Source organism: Leucopleurus acutus (genome assembly GCF_964270905.1).
Source record: "Leucopleurus acutus genome assembly, chromosome: 7".
NCBI classification, from domain to species: Eukaryota; Metazoa; Chordata; class Mammalia; order Artiodactyla; family Delphinidae; genus Leucopleurus; species Leucopleurus acutus.
The window spans coordinates 97,951,967-97,973,809 of NC_139150.1; the positions used below are offsets into that span (position 1 = coordinate 97,951,967).

At 37.9% G+C, this 21,843-nt stretch overlaps 1 pseudogene across 1 annotated transcript; it reads left to right on the forward strand.

The window, feature by feature from the left end:
- Window positions 1-20,925: 20,925 nt before the first annotated feature.
- Window positions 20,926-21,560, forward strand: LOC309963718 (GTP-binding nuclear protein Ran-like; annotated as a pseudogene). The gene has a single exon. The product of its transcript is annotated as a GTP-binding nuclear protein Ran-like (transcript).
- The last annotated feature ends 283 nt before the right edge of the window (window positions 21,561-21,843 follow it).

Below are 21,843 nucleotides of genomic sequence, written 5' to 3' on the forward strand. Positions count from 1 at the left end.
AAAAAGATGTATGCACCCCAACTTTCATTGCAGCACTATTTACAGTAGTCAGGTTCTAGAAGCAACATAGATGCCCATCGACAGATGAATGTTTACAGAAGACATGGTACATATATACAATGAAATGTTACTCAGCCATAAAATGGAACAAAATTGGGTCATTTGTAGAGACATGGATGGACCTAGAGAGTGTCATACAGAGTGAAGTAAGTCACAAAGAGAAAAGCAATTATCATATATTAATGCAAATATGTGGAATCTGGAAAAATGGTACAAATGAACTGGTTTGCAAGGCAGAAATAGAGACACAGACGTAGAGAACAAACATATGGACACCAAGGGGGGAAAGCGGATGAGTGTGGTGGTGGTGGTGGAGGGAAGAATTGGGAGATTGGAATTGACATATATACACTAATATGTATAAAAAAAGTTGACTAATAAGAACCTGCTGTATTAAAAAAATAAAATAAAATTCAAAAAATAAATTAATTATATAAATAAATATATAAAGTTTAAAAAAAGGAAATGAAAATATGGGTGTTTTTTGTGCTCTTTGCTACTAGGATGATTATCTTTTAAAAATATTTAATATAAAATGTGTCAAATATATTTTATATTTATATATGTTAAATATATTTATACATATATATAATGTATATTATTTATTTTATATTTCTATTTACCCATATAATTACCTTTTCTGGTTTTCTTCACTCCTTTGTGAAGATTTAGGTTTTTTATCTAGCAGTTTTTCTGTGTATGTGAATGTATCTATTGCAGTTTTGGGGTTTGCTGTTCCCATGAGGTTTTAATATAGAAGTCTATATATGTACAAAATTGTTTTAAGTTGCTGGTCTCTTTCCTGCCTAGAGAAGTTCCTTTAGAATTTGTTGTAAAGCTGATTTGGTGGTGCTGAATTCCCTTAGCCTTTGCTTTTCTGTAAAGTTTTGATTTCTCCATCAAATCTGAATGAGAGCCTTGCTGGGTAGAGTATTCTTGGTTGTAAGTTTTTCCCTTTCATCATCCGAAATATATTGTGCCACTCCCTTCTGGTCTGAAGATTTTCTGCTGGAAAATCACCTGAGAACCTTATGGGGTTCCCTTGTATGCTATTTGTTGCTTTTCCCTTGCTGTTTTTAATAATTTTTTGTCTTTAATTTTTGTCAGTTTGATTAATATGTGTCTCAACATGTTCCTCCTTAGGCCCTATATGGGATTCTCTGCACTTCTTGGACTGGAGTGAGTGTTTCTTTTCTCACGTTAGGGAAGTTTTTGGCTACAATACCTTCAAATATTTTCTCAGGCCTTTTCTCTTTCTCTTTTCCTTCTGGGATCCCTATAATGCAAATGTTGGTGCATTTAATATTGTTCCAGAGGTCTCTGATACTGTCTTCATTTCTTTTCATTCTTTTTTCTTTTTTATTCTGTTCTGTGGTGGTGATTTCCACTACTCTGTCTTCCAGCTCACTTATTCGTTCTTCTGCCTCAGTTATTCGGCTATTGGTTCCTTCTAGTGTATTTTTCATTTCAGTTATTGTATTGTTTATCTCTGTTTGTTCTTTAAATCTTCTAGTTCCTTGTTAAACATTTCTTCTATCTTCTAGATCTGTGCCTCTATTCCTTTTCTGAGATTTTGGATCATCTTTACTATCATTACTCTGAATTCTTTTTCAGGTAGATTGCATATCTCCTCTTCATTTAGTTGTTCTTGTGGGTTTTTATCTTGTCCCTTCATTTGCAACATATTTCTCTGTTGTCTCATTTTGTCTAACTTTCTGTGTTTGTGGTCTCCTTTCCACAGGCTGCAGGATCTTAGTTCCTCTTGCTTTTGGTATCTGCCCCCTAATGGGTGAGGGTCCAGGGGCTTGTGCAGGCTTCATGGTAGGAGGGACTGGTTCCTACCCTCTGGTTGGTGGAGCTGGTTCTTGTCACTCTGATGGGCAGGGCCGTGTCAAGGGAAGTGTGTTTTGAGGTGGCTGTGAACTCAGTATGACTTTAGGCAGACTGTCTTCTGACTGTGTTCCTATCTTGGTAGTTAGTATTATTTTTATTCTTCTTGAAATGTTTCCTTTTAATTTCAATTACCTCTGTAAAGACCCTATCTTCACATACAGTCACACTGGGGGTTACTACTTCAACATGAATTTTAGGGGATCAGAATTTGGTTTATAACAAACTTACTTGTATTTTATACCATCATTACTTTCTTTTAAGACAAGGTATTCTTGGCTCATCTTGTACATTTTCTAAACAAGACCTGGAATCAACCATTTCTATAAGTGCTTCCTTGTTCTTCTTTATTAGGGTTCTGTGTGTGTGTGTGTGTGTGTGTGTGTGTGTGTGTGTGTGTGTGTGTGTAGTTTTGTGAATTTTGATAAAAGTATATATTTATAGAACTAACATCCCAATCAAGATAGAACATTTTCACTATCCCAGGAAGTTCTCTTCTGCCCCTTTCCAGTTGACTGTACATCCCTGCCCACCAAGAAGCAACAACTATATTGATTTCTACCACTATAAATTAATTTTGCTTGTGTTTGCTCTTCATATAATTGGAAGCATATATTATACACCTTTTTGTGTACATGCTGGCTCAAGTTACTTCATCTTTGGCCAGTGGAACCCTCTTCAAGGTGGCTTCTGTCTTATTGATATGTCCCTTTGAAGATTCCTTGCTCTCTGGTATATAAGATGTTCCATTTCATGCCCTAGAAATGGAATTAGCCATTTTTCCAAAAAAACCTTAGTTTCTTTTAGTATGAAATGAAATTTCAAGATGAGAGTATTGGTGCCAGGGATGCTTATTGTTACTGTGTTGTCAGTGTTTCTAGACTTGTTTCATTGACTGCTGCATTACAAACTATCCCCAAATCTAATAGCTTAAAGCAACAATAATTGTTTATTTTCTCACAATTCTGCAATTTGGTTTGGTGTGGACTATGAATGTCTGTTCCACACCATGTCAGTTGGGACATCTCCACCAGGACTGGAAGATCACTCACATGGATGGCAAGTTGGTGCTGTCAACTGGCAGCTCAACTGGAGCTGTCAGCCAAGGTCTTAGTTTTCTTCCTTCATGGCTTCTCCACATGTTACATAGAGCTGCTCACAGAATGGTAGCTGGGTTCTAACAGGGAGCAACCTAAAAGCTAACATTTCAAGAGATAAACCTCAGTATGCAAGCACTTATCAAGCATCTGCTTGCATGTCATTTGCTCATGTCTCATTGACTGGTCATAGTGCCTAGCCCAGAGTTAGTGTGGGTGGTAATTACACAAAGGCAGGGAGGTGTGGTATTTTTGTTTGTTTGTTTGTTTTTGCAGTGGGGGATACAGCAGTAACAGTACATCCACAGCCCTTTTCAGTGAACAGAGCTTGTGCTCCTTCCAGTTTATTTCTAATGATTTTTCTTGTATTTCTACCTCTTCCTTGAATTCTATCACATTATTTCTGAGTTTTCCAATTCTACTATGCTCTTCTTTCATGGCCTTTATCATCTTCTTGATGTCTTTAAATTAATTTAAAAAATAGATTACAGTTTGATCTCTTTTATGGTCACTTTCTGGCATGCTTTTCCTGTTTTTAAGAATGTTATTCAGTTTCTTACTCTCTTTGATTCTTATAATAACTTAATATTAAATTTAACCTTGGTATTTTTCTTTTGCCCATTTTTATTAGTTTTTGTTTTACATGAAATTCCTTTTCCTCTTTTAGAGGGGAAGAAACACTTTTAGAAAGAGTCTAAGTTCACAGAGCTTTTATTTTTCTATTGTTTGCATAGTTTTGAAGCATTTGGAATGTAGAGAAACTACATCAATGATACATTGCTGGAGGGAAAATAAAATGACACAGCCATTCTGGGAAACACTTTGGCAGTTTTTTTAACCAAATAAACATGCAACTATAATATAATCCAGTTTTTGAATTCCAGGGCATTGATCCCAGAGAAATAAAGACTTATATTCACACAAAAACCTGTACATTAACGTTTATAGCAGCATCTTGATTTGTAAAAGCTAAAAACAGCCCAGATATCTTTTCACAGGTAAATGGTTAAACAAATTGAAGTACATTCATGCCATGGAACATTATGTAGTGATAAAAATAAGGAACTATTTGCACACATAACAACCTGGATGAATCTACAAGGAATTATACTGAGTGAAGAAAGTCAATCACAAAAAGTTGTTGCTCACACTGTGTGATTCCATTTATATAATGAGTCCATTTATATGATGACCTTAAAATGGTAAAATCACAGAGATGGAGAATAGATCAATGGTTGCAAAGAAGATATAGTGGTAAATAGGGGGAGGTAGGAGAATGTGGTTATAAAAAGGTAACATGAAAGATCCTTGTGGTGTTGGGATTGTTCAATATCATTGACTTCAGTGGTGGATACACCAAACTACACTTGTGATAAAATTGTGTATAACTAACATTTGTGAAGTCACTATGGAAAACAGTACGTTGTGCCCTTAAAAAACTAAAGATAGAGCTACCATATGATCCAGGAATCCCTTTCCTGGGTATATATCTGGAAAAAATAAAAACTCTAATTCAAAAAGATACATGCACTCCAGTGTTCACAGCAGCACTATTTACAATAGCCAAGACATGGAAACAATGCAAGTGCCCATCAATAGATGATTGGCTTAAGGGGATGTGATATATTTATACATATATATAAAATAGAATATTACTCAGCCATAAAAAATGAAATATTGCTATTTGCAGTAACATGAATGAACCTAGAGAATATTATACTTAGTGAAGTAAGACAGAAAGACAAATATTATATGATATTGCTGATATGTGGACCAAAAAATAATACAAGTGAATCTATATACAAAACAGAATCAGAGTCACAGACATACAAAACAAACTTATGGTTATCAAAGGGGAAAGGGAGGGGGGAAGGGATAAATTAGGAATATGGGATTAAGAGATACAAACTATTATACACAAAATAGATAAGCAACAAGGATCTTCTCTATAACACAGGGAACTATATTCAACATCTTGTAATAAACTATAATGGAAAGGAATCTGAAATATATATATATATATATATATATATATATATATATATATGACTGAATTACTTTGCTGTATACCTGAAACTAACATAATATTGTAAATCAATTATAATTCAATAAAAAATTATATATAACTAAATATGCACACACACACAAATGGTATAAGTAAAAATGGAAAATTAGATCAGTGGATTGTATCCATGTCAGCTTCTTGGTTCTGATATTATATTTTTGCATTATGTTACCATTGGGGAAAACTAGGTAAAGTACACCCAGGATTCCTCTGTATTATTTCTTATAACTACATGTGCATCTACAATTATCTCAATAAAATCACACAAAATTTGGCTGCTTATTTCTAAGATTTTCTGGCTCTGATCTTCTCCCCCACTTTTATTTAGATGTTTCTTCCCCTTGTTTCTATTGTTCAGATCTCTTTTGCTTCCACACTCAACAGTTTTCCCTCATGGTGAGTTCCTATTTTGGAAGATAGCCCTAGTGATCTGCTTCAAAAATTCATAGGACTAAACTGCTCCAGCCCTGCAGACTTTACCATGAACTCCTTATCCTCACTTCTATTGAAGAGGGCAATGCCTCTGCCTGGCTCAGTTGCTCTTCTCAAACTCACCAGCTGCACTTGCCTTGAATATTATTAGTTATTGTAGGGTCCTCTTATTACAAGTACCCTGAGTTTCCCCATTGCTTTCTCTCTCCTTTTTTTTTTTTTTTTTTTTTGCACACAGATGCTTACTTAGAATTCTGCTTATAATGAAATTCACAAGGTAGAAAAGAAGCAGGATATGGTTATTCACTCCAGGTCAGAAGGGAGAAGTAAAATCCCTTTTAAAGATAAAAAAAAGAAATAGAGACTTCCCTGGTGGTCCAGTGGCTAAGACTCCGCACTCTCAATGCAGGGGGCCCAGGTTCGATTCCCTGTCAAGGAACTAGATCTCACATGTCGAAACTAAGTGTTCGCATGCCTCAACTAAGGATCCCTCATGTTGCAACTTAAGAAAAGATCCTGCATGCCACAACTAAGACCCAGCACAGGCAAATAATGAATGAATGAATGAATGAATGAAATAATTAAAAGAGACTCAGCCCCTCTGGCTTGGGCCTTGATCTGGAGTGGTGGAGAGAGGAACAAGAATTTCAGAATGATGTCCAGTTGGGTTGAGACAGAAGTCAAAAACAAAGGAAACTGTGCCTCAATTCCTGTTAAGAATTCTGGGAGATGACTTTGTAGGTTGTCCCTGTACTAACATAGGATGGCTTAATAGAAGAGTGTTAAGGAGGAAGACTTTTTCTCTACCCTCTTAGGTTTAGTAGCAGGGGTTCTGCCACTTCATTAAAAGATGGATTAACAGGAGAAATGAAACACAATTTCCATTAATATTTGCATGCATGGGAGCTTTCAGAAAAGAAGTAAAATTCAAAGAAGCAGTTAGACTGTGGGCTTTATATACCCTTTTAACAAAGGAAAGATGGTTTGGACATTAAGAGATGATAAACTGTGGGAAAGCGACTAGGAAATATAGAAAGGAACTAATGGAAGATAAAGTTATTTTACTAAAGTCTGTTTATGAAAACTCTTCTTGGTATCAAAAGTCTATCTTTGATGAGTCACTCTTATCTCCTGGTCTGGGAGAGGAGGTGATTTTTCTCAAAGGGAAAGTTATTCTGTACTTTTAGGCAAATAAGGGGAGGGTAAAACAACTCTTGCACCTATCACCTTCAGCTCAAAATAACCCTTATGCCAAAGTGGTATATTTTAGGGTGGCATATTCTGACCTTCAATAAATATAGTAGGGTGGTCTCTTGATAAGAAAAAAGGCCAGAGCTAGAACTTGTACATCTCCTGTAGTTACACTGTTGTATGAAAGGTATTAAAAATTCTTTAGGTCTCAGGTGGGAACATGGAAGATAACTAAGAGTTAAAAGGCTGTGTATCTAAATTGGGGTCTCCAATGTGAGGTGACCCTTAGCAGAAACTTAGGGAGGGCAGCCTAGACCAGGAAGACACAGCTGAGACCCAGAGGATGAGCAGCAACTAGGAGAGTTAAGGTAAGGCTAAGCCCCCAAAAGAGAATACCCATGACTGACAGTAGGAGGGATCATTGTTGTCAAACCCAAGTTCATGTGCATGATGCATAGTGAGGCCAAACAAACTGAAACATTGGAGTTCGGAACACAGAAAGATTTATTGCAATACCCAAGCAAGGAGTATAGGAGGTTCATGCTCAAAATACCCAAACTCCCTGATGGTATTGGGAGAAGAGTTTTTAAAGGCAAAATTTTGGGTGAGGGCTGCAGTGTGTGTGATTTTCTTCTGATTGGTTGGTGGTGAGGTAAGAGGGCAGTGTTCCAGGAATCTTGTGCTCAGCCTGAAGTTACCATCCTCCACCTGGGTGGAGGCCTTAGATCCTGTAGAAGTGATCTTGGGTGGCCTCAGCCTGCAGTAGCTTGAAGCAGGATTTCGGTTCCTGGTCAGAAATTGAAGTTAAACCACGGCAGTAAGAGCATTGAATCCTAGCCACCAGACTAGTGGCAAGTGACAAGGCCCCTGGCCCATTAGCTTTGTAGAAATGAATTCCCACAGAGAACCAGAAAGCAGTGAAACAAGTAAAGTGTTTATCAGGATGAAAAAGAGTACTTGTGAATAGGCACACATAGGCAGGCTCAGAGAGAGAGTCTCATGTTCATGGTAGCTTAAATCACTTATATGGGGCATTTCTTCTGAGTTTCCTTTGACCAATCATCTTGATTTGCCTGGTTCTGAGTCTGTATTTGGTATATCTCAGGGTCCTCCCATGTGTGTGCACATCTCTTAGCCAAGATGGATTCCAGTGAAGAGGCCAATGGGTAGGTTGACATCACTCCCTTTTTCACCTCCAAGGAGAAGGAACCTCTCTGCACATGTAGAGTTGGGAAGGTCTCCTTGACCTCGAGAATGAGACATATGTGGTCTCTATCTTTTATCTGGGCAGGGCTCAGCCTCTCCTATTATCCTCCTGCTATTATCTTCATCTTGGAGTATTTGTCCACAGGGGACGAATTCCAACTGCTCAGATGGGGGCCCATCTATCTCCTGCCTCGGAAGAACTCAAAGATATATATCAGATTGTTACGTATATCCATTGAGGAGGAACTGAGACTCTGCTTTATCACTACACTATTGTTTCTGGACTGCTTTTCCTTTGTTTCTGCATTCCCTTACTTCCCTAATTAGTAACTGTTTGAATCTGCCCTTTGGAGCTCAGAGAAGGCTTACAAACAAGAAATGGGAGAAAGGAAATGTTTTTGTACCTGTGAGGATCCCACAGGGTCCTGCTTGGATCCATCATGACTTACACCACCCTTGGACAATTCTTCAGTAGTAAATCCAGTAAGAACAGTGGGAAATGCTCAGAAGCCAGCTGATACATGTAAGGTGTTGGGAGGAAAACTCTTCCTCTTCCAAGTTAAGTCTGGTAGTTGGAGGAAACTGCAAATTAAGTGACAATAAATTAACAGAAGAAAAGATGGGCTTTATGCATACAAGTAGCAGCAGGAGTACTCAGTAATGAGTATGTCACTCAATAGCCACAGATAAGAGGTTTATAGACCAAACTTAACAAAAAGGGAGAAATGGGAAAATGGGGAAGGTTCTACTGAGCTTTTGATGTTTAATGAAAATGGGCAGTCTGTCTCCACGGTAGCTGACTTTTCAGGAAACCACCTTGGATGGGGTTAATGGCAGCTGTATTTTCTGAATGCTTTGCTTTAGTCAGATAAAGGACAATCAAATAAGATTTTTTTCTGCATTATCTTTAGCTTAAATGCTTTCACTTTAAAATAATCTTTATACCAACTGTAGGGGTCTGAGTGGGTCTCCACAAAGGTCAGCAGCAGCCATCAGGGAAAGCCAGCACACAAGCCAGGCACCACCCTCCCCCCCACCCCCTGCCAATTCCATGAGTATGAACACTTACACTGGGAAGGGGTGCAAAGCTTTAAAGGCTAAAACTACCCTGAGAAGGAGTTAGGACTTTTAACGGACTGGATTACCATTAACCGGCAAATTAACTTTTGTTTTTCTTTAGCTATTGGTAAAAATGGGAGCTTCAGAACAAGCAAGCAACCATGGAGAATAAAGGGATTTATACTTTTTTCCTGCAAGGTAAGTGAAATCTTGCAGGTAGCTTCTACCCTCACCTACATCACAGATGTAGTAAACTAACATTGTGTTTGTTTATACTGTACAACAAAGTGAATCAGCTATATGTATTACTTTAACTCTTATATTGGTTATCTCTCCTGAAAACTGATCAAGTCACTTATTATAGACTCAGCATGAAAAATAGTGTTAAAAACAGTAAATTTCCAACTTGGGGAAGGCTGGGGAATGTTACTTTCAGGCAAATTCCTTCTTGTAATTCCCCATTGTGATTTGCATGTGACTATAGCCGGCTGTAAAGCAACATGTGGGTTTGGCATTAGGGAGTTCCCTGTAGAATTATCTGGCTAATTTTGTTTTTTCACACACGCAAAAAAGGCAAAGAGACAGACAAGACCCCACCAAAATCAATAATTGATATCAGCTTAAGCATGTCCTATATGCTCTACCAGGACAATGAAATCAAGCAAGACCCTGTGGGGCTCTTCAGGGTACAAATCCTTTCCCTCATTTCTTGTTTGTAGAAAATAGGTTTCATTCAGTTTCCTTGACCTTCCCTGATTTCCAAAGAGCAGCTTCAAACAGTTTCTAATCAGGGAAGGGAGGGAAATGCAGAAACAAATGAGAAGCAGTCAAGAAACAATAGTGCAGTGATGGGCCAGGGTCCTGGATCCTCCTTAAAGAATATATATAACAATATATTTCTGAGCTTTTCTGTAGAAACTAAGGCTTCCACCCAGGTGAAGGATGGTAACTTCAGCCTATGTACAAGAGTCCTGGAACACTGCCCTGTTACTTCACCACCAACAAATCAGAAGAAAACCTGCACACAGTGGAAGATAGCAAAGACTCTCAACCCCTCCCCAAATGATTAACTGTGATTAATCCCTCTTTTCTCCCTTTAAAAATTTTCATGATTGAGCAAGACCATCAGAGTTGGTTCTTGGATACTGAGTGCCTTCTCCCCAGGTTGCCAGCCTCCTGAATAAAGCAACCTTTCCTTTCCAACCAGCACTTGTCAAGTATCAGTGTTCGAGTGGCAAGCAGCTGAATCTGAGTTCAATAACAGCAGTCCTCTAACTTTACTGCATATCAGAATCAACTGGGGAGATTTGACAAATATAAATGCTCAGCCGCACCCCATATGAACTACATCAAAATCTCTAAGCTGAGAACCAGGCATCTGTATTTTTAAAAATTCCCCCAGGTGATTGCCATGTGCAGCCAATTCTGAGAACTACTGTACTATGAGGGACCTCTAGGAATGAAGATACTGAATCAAAAACATGAACTCCTGATGGAATTAAGGGATGGAATTAAGGGGTGGAATGGCCTTCTTCCCCAGTTCAGAGGGAAAGCACAAATGAGAGGTACAGGACCTTCAGCACAGATTACAACTCTAATTTTATTACTAGACATAGGTACTTATGAGTTGTAGACAAGCACCCCCTCTTCCTCCAGGTGTAATTAGGAAGGTCAAAGATCTTTAGCTCCCTAGGCTGTTCCTAGGCTGTCATTCAGACAATCAGTTTTTACACAATCCAAGTGTGAAGGGATTATAGCCACAGGATGCTAACAGTTTTTGTTTCACTGAATGCAAAGATAGGAAATGCTCTTTGCCCTCTGGAAGGAGTTGATAAATTGATAAAGGACTTGAGATAAAGGGCTCTTGCAGAGAACTGAACAAACACCACAAGTGCTCACTTGAGAAGTGACAGTCAAGGTTAAATGAGGTTAGAGAAGAGACAGGAGAAGTCACTGGGGGCTTTATGGGAAAAGGCCTGAGCTGAGTTGGCATACCTTGGGAAGCAAGGGGGGTTTCCTTACTTGGGACTATTATTGATGGCTTGGCTTTCTGAGGAGTGGTGTTTATAACCCAGATTATTTCAGCCAACATTTAGTGAACACCTCATATGTGCCAGGAATTGTTCAGGGGCCAGAGGACACAAAGTAAATAAAGCATACACCTCCTCTTTACCTTTAAGGATCTTAGAATCTGGCTTCTCCCAATATCACTCTAAATCTTTGGTCTGAATTACTCAAATTATATTTACTCATATTATAGTCAAGTAACTACTCAAATTATCATCATTTTAAGCTAAAAATTAAGTAAAATTTTAAAAAAAGGGTGAATCCTTCCTGACTCTTCTTATATTTTAAACTCATACAGATTTAGACAAGTTTGTTTAAATAAAGTTTATTTAAACTTTGAATTCAAAGTACTAATTTATAGACCCTTTATGCCCATTGCAAATCTTCCTTGGACAAATCATTTTGAGAGCCCATGTCCTTGATCAAGTCTTTGCCTTGCTGACACCTCTATTTTAGATAGGCAAGAGTCCTGTTTTCAGAAAATCCTCAGAGACTTAGATTAGTGAATAAATAAGAATGCTTTTAATTGACATATCAGGTTCATTTTTGGAAATTTGACCTGAAGAAGTTGTAAGTATGGTACTTAGAAATACTTATCTTAGAGGACTACATAAATGGTTCAAACAACTTCCCTGAGATGCTAGTTAAAATCTGAAAAATCTTTTCTTTATATATTTAGATAAGGTACTTTAGCCCATGCCACACCTCTCTGTTGGAAGTGACAAAATCTCAAAACTAGGAAAGTTTAAATTAATTATCTTTTATAGTCCTTTCAATACATGGCTTACATCATACCTGGCATTTTTAAAGAAGCAAAATCTAATATGCCAAGAACTACATATGTTATTGACATTTAATAAATATCAAAGAGGATAAGATCATTTTTCACTAAAGAATGATTTGGATTACAACATTTTATAGAATTGATCTCTTCCCAAAAGGAACTTATAAAAGTCCAAGATCTTTAGGAGAGCTTATCCTTAAAAGTCTTTAAAAAACAAGAAATTCAAATTTTAGTTTATACAGTTTTTATACTTAAAAACAATGGATAAAATACTTCATAGAAACGTGGTCCAAAAAATTAGTATGTTTTGAGCATTGACTATCTACAAAGTACTTTCTTGGGTTAGGCAGAGGGAGAAAGTGAGGCAGGTATGACTGAAACAGAGTTTCTAACTTTAAGAAGCTTGCAGTCCACTAGAAGAGATGAGACATAAAGAAATATCCTTAATGCAAAGTAATTGTGATGTGTCAAAAGACAGGCAAAAACACACAGATATGACATTTCAGACATAGGTAATGGGAATGCAGCAGCAAACAAAACAAAATTCCTGTCTTCAGGGAATTTGTATTCTATTGGGAGAGACGAGTTGTATTACAAATCCATAACCTATATCCACGTCCATATTCATACTTATCTGTATGTGTACATGATGTCTGCAGAGTAAGGAGAAGAGAGAAGAGTGACACTATTTTAGATAGGGTGTTCTGAGAATGCCTCTTTCTGATACTGTGTTATTTGAGAGTTGAAAGAGGTAAGGAAATAAGCTAACAGAAACATCCTGGGGAGAAAAGCATTCTAGGCAGGTGGGAAACAAGTTCCAGAAACACTTAAGTGTGGTTAGAGCACTGTGTTCTGTGGGTGCTGGGAGGGGTCATGAGAGGCTTGGTTAAGAGATGTGGCTGGAAAGGTAACTGGGACCAGATCATCACTCCCCAGTGCCAAGGGCTCTGAAGGTCCTTGACCGGACCTTGGCTTTTACTCTAAGATGGGAGCCACTGGAGAGCTTTGAGTAAAACAATGGGATGATCTGACTTGGGCTCCAAAAGGATTACTCTGATTGCTGTGGGAGGCAAGTGCAGAGAAAGAAACCTCAACAGGAAGATGCATTAGTTTCCTAGGGTGGCATAACAAATTACTGTTACAGGAAGGGGAACATGTTCCAGGGCCCGAGAGTGGGCTTTTATCTAAAACTCAGAAATAAATTGTACCAGAGACACAGGTGCTTACAAAGCAAGAGACTTTACTGGGAAGGGGTGTCCGGGTGGAGAGCAGCAGGGTAAGGGAAACCAGGAGAACTGCTCTGCCACGTGGCTCGCAGGCTTCGGTTTTATGGTAATGGGGTTAGTTTCCCGATTGTCTCTGGCCAATCATTCTGAATCAAGGTCTTCCTGGTGAGTGTGCATGGCTCAGCCAAGATGGATTCCACTGAAAAGGATTCTGGGAGGTTGGTAGGACATATGGACTAGCATCTCCTCTCTCCTTTTGACCTTTCCTTAATTCTTCCAGTTTGTGGTACCTTGTTATTTCTGAGTTCCTTACAAAGACCTCCTGTAGTAAGATAACTCATGCAAGTGGTTACTATTGTGTCTGGCCAGGGCACATGGTTTTGGTCAGTGGCTCCCCTAACATTACCAGGAAAAAGTACGAGGCAGCTTAAAAAAAAAGAAATTTATTTTCACATTCTGGGAGACTAGAAGTCTGAAATGAAGATGACTATATGGTTGGTTCCTTCTGGAGGTTCTGAGGAAGAATCCATTTCATGCTTTTTTTTTAGCTTCCAGTAGTAGCCAGCAATCTTTGATGTTCCTTGGATTGTAGGCACATTACTCCAATCTCTGTCTCCCACTTCACATGGACTTCCTCTCTTGTCTATGTCTATTTGTACTTTTCTCCTGTAAGAATACTTCACTCAATGACCAGCAAGCTACAGTGCTGGACACCCTATGCCAAACAACTAGCAAAATAGGAACACAATACCACCCATTAGCAGAGAGACTGCTTAGAATCATAATAGGGTCACAGTTACCCCAAAATACACCACCAGGTGTGGTCCTGCCGACCAGAAAGACAAGATACAGCCTCACCTAACAGAACACAGGCACCAGCCCCCTCCACCAGGAAGCCTACACAAGACACTGAACCAACCATAGCCACTGGGGGCAGACCACAAACACAACGGGAACTATGAACGTGCACCCTGAGAAAAGGAGATGCCAAAAACAGTAAGTTAAGCAAAATGAGAAGACAGAGGAACACACAGCAGATGAAGGAGCAAGGTAAAAACCCACCAGGCCAAACAAATGAAGATGAAATAGGCAGTCTACCTGAAAAAGAATTCAGAGTAATGATAGTAAAGATGGTCCAAAATCTTGGAAATAGAATGGAGAAAATACAAGAAGCGTTTAACAAGGATCTAGAAGAAATAAAGAGCAAACAAACAATGATGAACAACACAATAAATGAAATTAAAAATTCTCTAGAAGGAATCAATAGCAGAAGAACTGAGGCAAAAGAACGGATAAGTGACCCGGAAGATAAAATAGTGAAAATAACTACTGCAGAGTAGAATAAAGAAAAAAGAATGAAAAGAATTGAGGACAGTCTTAGAGACTTCTGGGACAACATTAAATGCAACAATTTCTGAATTATAGAGGTCCGAGAAGAAGAAGAGAAAAAGAAAGGGACTGAGAAGAGATTATAGTTGAAAACTTCCCTAATATGGGAAAGGAAATAGTCAGTCAAGTCCAGGAAGTGCAGAGAGTCCCATACAGGATAAATCCAAGGAGAAACATGCCAAGACACATTTTAATCAAACTACCAAAAATTACATACAAAGAAAAAATATTAAAAGCAGTATGGGAAAAACAACAAATAACATACAAGGGAATCCCCATAAGCTTAACAGCTGATCTTTCAGCAGAAACTCTGCAAGCCAGAAGAGAGTGGCAGGACATATTTAAAGTGATGAAAGGGAAAAACTTACAACCAAGATTAGTCTACCCAGCAAGGATATCATTCAAATTCGAAGGAGAAATTAAAATCTTTACAGGCAAGCAAAAGCTAAGAGAATTCAGCACCACCAAACCAGCTCTACAGCAAATGCTAAAGGAGCTTCTCTAAGTGGGAAACACAAGAGAAGAAAAGGAACTACAAGAACAAACTCCCCAAAATTAAGAAAATGGTAATAGGAACATACATATCGATAATTACCTTAAATGTAAATGGATTAAATGCTCCAACCAAAAGACATAGACTGGCTGAATGGATACAAAAACAAGACCTGTATATATGCTGTCTACAAGAGGCCCACTTCAGACCTAGGGACACATACAGACTGAAAGTGAGGGGATAGAAAAAAATTTTCCATGCAAATGGAAATCAGAAGAAAGCTGGAGTAGAAATTCTCATATCAGATAAAATAGACTTTAAAATAAACAATGTTACAAGAGACAAGGAAGAACACTACATAATGATCAAGGGATCGATCCAAGAAGACAATATAACAATTATAAATATATATGCACCCAACATAGGAGCATATCAATACATAAGGCAACTGCTAACAGCTATAAAAGAGGAAATCAAGAGTAAGATAATAATAGTGGGTGACTTTAACATGTCACTTACACCAATGGACAGACCATTCAAACAGAAAATTAATAAGGAAACACAAGCTTTAAATGACACAATAGACTAGATAGGTTTAATTAATATTTATAGGACTTTCAATCCAAAAACAGCAGATTACACTTTCTTCTCAAGTGTACACAGAACATTCTCCAGGATAGATCACATCTTGGGTCACAGATCAAGCCTCAGTAAATTTAAGAAAATTGAAATCATATCAAGCATCTTTTCTGACCACAGTGCTATGAGATTAGAAATTAATTACTTGGAAAAGAAATGTGAAAATCACAAACACATGTAGGCTAAACAATATGTTACTAAATAACCAAGAGATCATTGTAGAAATCAAAGAGGAAATCAAAAAATACCTAGAAACAAATGACAATGAAAACACAGCAACCCCAAACCTCTGGGATGCAGCAAAAGCAGTTCTAAGAGCAAGTTTATAGCAGTACAATCGTACCTCAAGAAACAAGAAACATCTGAAAAAAACAACCTAACATTACACCTAAAGCAATTAGAGAAAGAAGAACAAAAATACCCCAAAGTTAGCAGAAGGAAAGAAATCATAAAGATCAGATCATAAATAAATGAAAAAGAAATGAAGGAAACAATAGCATAGATCAACAAAACTAAAAACTGGTTCTTTGAGAAGATAAAATTGATAAACCATTAGCCAGACTCATCAAGAAAAAAAGGGAGAAGACTCAAATCCATAGAATTAGAAATGAAAAAGGAGAAATAGGAACTGACACTTCAGAAATACAAAGGATTATGAGAGTTTACTGCGAGCAGCTATATGCCAATAAAATGGACAACTTGGAAGAAATGGACAAATTCTTAGAAAACTATAACTTTCCAAGACTGACCCAGGAGGAAATAGAAAATATAAACAGACCAATCACAAGCACTGAAATTGAGACCGTGATTAAAAATCTTCTAACAAAGAAAATCCCAGGACCAGATGGCTTCACAGGTGAATTCTATCAAACATTTAGAGAAGAGCTAACATCTATTCTTCTCAAACTCATCCAAAATATAGCAGAGAGAGGAACACTCCCAAACTCATTTTACGAGGCCACCATCACCCTGATACCAAAACCAGACAAAGATGTCACAAAGAAAGAAAACTACAGGTCAATATCACTGATGAACATACATGCAAAAATCCTCAGCAAAATACTAGCAAACAGAATCCAACAGCACATTAAAAGGATCATATGCTATAATCAAGTGGGGTTTATTCCAGGAATGCAAGGATTCTTCAATATATGCAAACCAATCAATGTGATACACCATATTAACAAATTGAAGTTGAAAATCCATATGATCATCCCAATAGATGCAGAGAAAGCTTTTGACAAAATTCAACACCCATTTATGGTAAAAATCCTCCATAAAGTAGGCTTAGAGGGAACTTACCTAAACATAATAAAGGTCATATATGACAAACCCACAGCCAACATCGTTCTCAATGGTGAAAAACTGAAAGCATTTCCCTAAGAATAGGAACAAGACAAGGTTGTCCACTCTCAACACTATTATTCGACATAGTTTGGCAAGTTTTAGCCTCAGCAATCAGAGAAGAAAAATAAATAAAATGAATCCAAATCAGAAAAGAAGTGAAGCTGTCACTGTTTGCAGATGACATGATACTATACATAGAGAATCCTAATGATGCTATTAGAAAACTACTAGAGCTAATCAATGAATCTGGTAAAGTAGAAGGATACAAAATTAATGCACAGAAATATCTTTCATTCCTATACACTAATGATGAAAAATCTGAAAGAAAAATTAAGGAAACACTCCCATTTACCAATGCAACAAAAAGAATAAAATATGTAGGAATAAACCTACCTAAGGAGAAAAAAGACCTGTCTGCAGAAAACTATAAGACACTGATGAAAGAAATTAAAGGTGATACAAACAGATGGAGAGATATACCAGGTTCTTGGATTGGAAGAATCAATATTGTGAAAATGACTATACTACCCAAAGCAATCTACAGATTCAATGCAATTCCTATCAAATTATCATTGGCACTTTTTACAGAACTAGAACAAAAAAATCTTAAAATTTGTATGGAGACACAAAAGACCCTCAATAGCCAAAGCAATCTTGAGAAAGAAAGATGGAGCTAGAGGAATCAGGCTCCCTGACTTCGGACTATACTACAAAGCTACAGTAATCAAGACAGTATGGTACTGGCACAAAAACAGAAATATAGATCAATGCAACAGGATAGAAAGCCCAGAGATAAACCCATGCACCTATGGTCACCTTACCTTTGATAAAGGAGGCAAGAATATACAAAGGAGAAAAGACAGCCTCTTTAATAAGTGGTGCTGGGAAAACTGGACAGCTACATGTAAAAAAATGAAATTAGAACACTCTCTAACACCATACACAAAAATAAACTCAAAATGGATTGAAGACCTAAATGTAAGGCCAGACACTATAAAACTCTTAAAGAAAAACATAGGCAGAACACTCTATGGCATAAATCACAGCAAGATCCTTTTTGACCCACCTCCTAGAGAAATGGAAATAAAAACAAAAATAAACAAATGGGACCTAATGAAATGTAAAAGCTTTTGCACAGCAAAGGAAACCATAAACAAGGGGAAAGACAACCCCCAGAATGGGAGAAGATATTTGCAAATGAAGCAACTGACAAAGGATTAATCTCCAAAATTTACCAGCAGCTCATGCAACTCAATATCAAAAAAACAAACAGCCCAATCCAGAAATGGGCAGAAGAGCTAAATAGATACTTCTCCAAAGCAGATATACAGATGGCCAACAAACACATGAAAGTATCTCAACATCACTAATCATTAAAGAAATGCAAATCAAAACTACAATGAGGTATCACCTCACACCAGTCAGAATGGCCATCATCAGAAAATCTACAGACAAAAAATGCTGGAGAGGATCTGGAAAAAGGGAACCCTCTTACACTGCTGGTGGGAATGTTAATTGATACAGCCACTATGGAGAACAGTATGGAGGTTCCTTAAAAAACTAAAAATAGAACTACCATACAACCCAGCAATCCCACTACTGTGCATATACCCTGAGAAAACCATAATTCAAAAAGATTCATGTACCACAATGTTAATTGCAGCTCTATTTACAATGGAATTTACTTAGCAATGAAAAGAAACAAAATTGAGTTATTTGTAGTTAGCTGGATGGACCTAGAATCTGTCATACAGAGTGAAGTAAGTCAGAAAGAGAAAAACAAATACCATATGCTAACACATATATATGGAGTCTAAGTAAATAAATAAACAAATAGATAAATCGTTCTGAAGAATGTAGGGGCAGGACAGGAATAAATATGCAGACGTAGAGAATGGACTTGAGGACTGGGGGAGTGGGAAGGGTAAGCTGGGACGAAGTGAGAGAATGGCATGGAATATATACACTACCAAATGTAAAATAGATAGCTAGTGGGAAGCAGCTGCATAGCACAGGGAGATCAACTCGGTGCTTTGTGACCACCTAGTGGGGTCGGATAGGGAAGATGGGAGGGAGATGCAAGAGGGAGGAGATATGGAGATATACGTATATGTGTAGCTGATTCACTTTGTTATAAAGCAAAAACTAACACACCATTGTAAAACAATTATTCTACAATAAAGATGTTGAAAAAATAAAAAAGGTTGGAAAAAACCTAAGCTCCCTCTCCGGCCCTACTCCTGGACACACCGCTACCCACACCCCATATTAGGAAAGAGCTTGCTACCTCTCGGGGAAAGAGCAAGAACTTGTTACTTTTTTTCTCTCCCCACTGCTACAGCAGGGGCCCCAATAAAACTTGCCTGAATTTCTTTTCTGGCCTCTAGTCAATTTCTATTTATTGGGGAAGGCCAAGAACCCTGTCCGGTATGAAAACCACATTATCTTCTCTCGAAATGTTTTTTTGCTCTTCCTGCTATGTTTGATACCTCGGTGGATGGTATCAATGCCCAGCTATTTACCCATCCAGGAACTCGATTGGGTAGTACTTTACTCCATCCCCTCATTCACATCTAGTCAAGCTTCATTAATGCACATCTAGTCAAGCTTCGTTAATGCAACCTCTATCACATCATTCATATTTCTTCATCCTTTTGTCTATGACTTCAGACTGGAGGGGAAGAAATTTCTCCTCTACTCTCTTAGATTCTCCAGCTGGATGTATGAAATAAACTGACAAGTGAAAGAGTAACAGCAAAAAAGGCATACACATTTATCTGATGGTAAAATTTTTATGTGGCATGGAGCAGGGTGTGGCGGTCTTCATAGAAAGAAGAGAATAATTCCAAAGAAATGGCTAATCTTGGAGGCTTTGGTATCATTTGGATGAAGGAGGATACACTTAAAGAGAAGGGACAAGATGAAGAAACGGAACTTTAAGCTTCTAGGGGTGGCAAATTGTAGAAAGGCAAATATATGGGAAGCTAAAAGTGGATAATGACAAGTTAGTGGACTCTCAGTGCCATCTCATCTCTGGTGATAAGATTGCTATTCTCTCCCTGGTATATAAAGGGGAAGGAGGACATCTTCACAAAGTGAATTTGTTATCTTGCTTTCAGGTACATAGTAGGAAGGTAGAGAGCTCGTCCTGTGCTCTTTTTCTCAATTGCTTTCACCTCAAAATAATCATTATGCCAGAGTGACATATTTTCGGGTGACATATTCTGATCTATAAGATCATGTAATCATCATCCCTCGCTTGATCTGTAATGATAGCAATGTAACTGGTTTCCCAGGGTCTAATGTCTCCATCCACTTTCTGCATCATAACCAGTGTGGTGTATCTGAGCACATAATTATGACCATGTCACTCTGCTAATTAAAACACTTTTACCTACAGGATAAAGTCCAAACTCTGTGGTCTGGCATATAAAGTCCTCCATGATTTGGGTCCTACTTACTTCTCCCTTCTTATTCTATACCACAGTTCTACAATCAATCCCTTTCAAACTTCTTGAAATGTCTCTGAGAACATCATGTTACTTTGCTTCTCCTGCCTGGAAAGCCCTGACTCCTTGCCCACCACTGACCTGGTGAGTATTTGCTTATCTTTCAAGATGCAGCTTAAGTATTACCTTCTCTATGAAGTCTTTTCTGTCTGCTATCCAATTAAATAGTCTATTTCCTCTTTGGACTCCAATTCTATTCTGCACATATTTCAACTACAGCACTGTATACATCAGTGTATCTTCCCCACTAGACAGGTGTCCTTTAAGAGCAGGGAAAATATCTTACTTATATTTGTATCTTTACCACATAGCTCAGTACCTGTTTTATAATATTTAATAAAGTTTCAATAAATAATTCAATGAGTAAGTTAATGAAAAGATGAATATATTTATTGAAACTAAGGATCGAAACTTGGGATCCAGAGCCTTCAGTCAGATGGGTGTGGAGACACTTCTGGAAGTAACATCAGGATGGCTGCCCAAGGAGAACCCCAAGTTCAGTTCAAACATGTATTGATTGGTGATGGCGGTACTGGAAAAACTACATTTGAGGAATGTCATCTCACTGGTGAATTTGAGAAGTATATAGCTACCTTGGGTGTTGAGGACTATCCCATTGTGACCTATTAAGTTCAATGCATGGAATACAGCTGGTCAGGAGAAATTTGGTAGACTGAGAGATGGTTATTATATCCAACCTCAGTGTATCATCATAATGTTTGATGTAACACGAAGAGTTACAAGAAAAAAAAAAGTTACAAGAATGTGCCTCATGGGCATAGAGATCTGGTATGAGTATGTGAAACCATCCCCATTGTGTTGGGTGACAACAAAATGGATGTTAAGGACAGAAAAGTTAAAGCAAAATCAATTGTCTTCCACCAAAAGAAGTATCCTCAGCACTATGACATTTCTGCCAAAAGTAATCACAACTTTGAAAAGCCCTTCTTCTGAAACTGATCAAAGACCCTAACTTGGAGTTCATCGCCATGCCTGCTCTTGACCCACCAGAGGTGGTCACGGACCCAGCCTTGGCAGTGCAGTGTGAGCATGAGCTAGAGGTTTTTCAGACAACTGCTCTCTTGTATGAAGATGATGACCTGTGAGAAAATGAAGCTGAAGCCCAGCATCAGAAGTCTAGTTTACAGTCAACTCTCCTGTGATGTCAGTGGTGCAGCATGTTTGCCACTTTTTTATATAGCTAAGCAGAACGTGTGCTTAATCTTTGGGTTGCTGAAGGAGATGAATGGGCTTTGGAGTGAATGTGGCAGTTAAACAAAATGCCTTCATTTTTTTCAGACCTGCATATTTAGCTATTTTGGAACACAGCTGTTTCCTTCTTGAGTTTCACATATAAGACTGCTACAGTCACATCACAATATTCAGTGG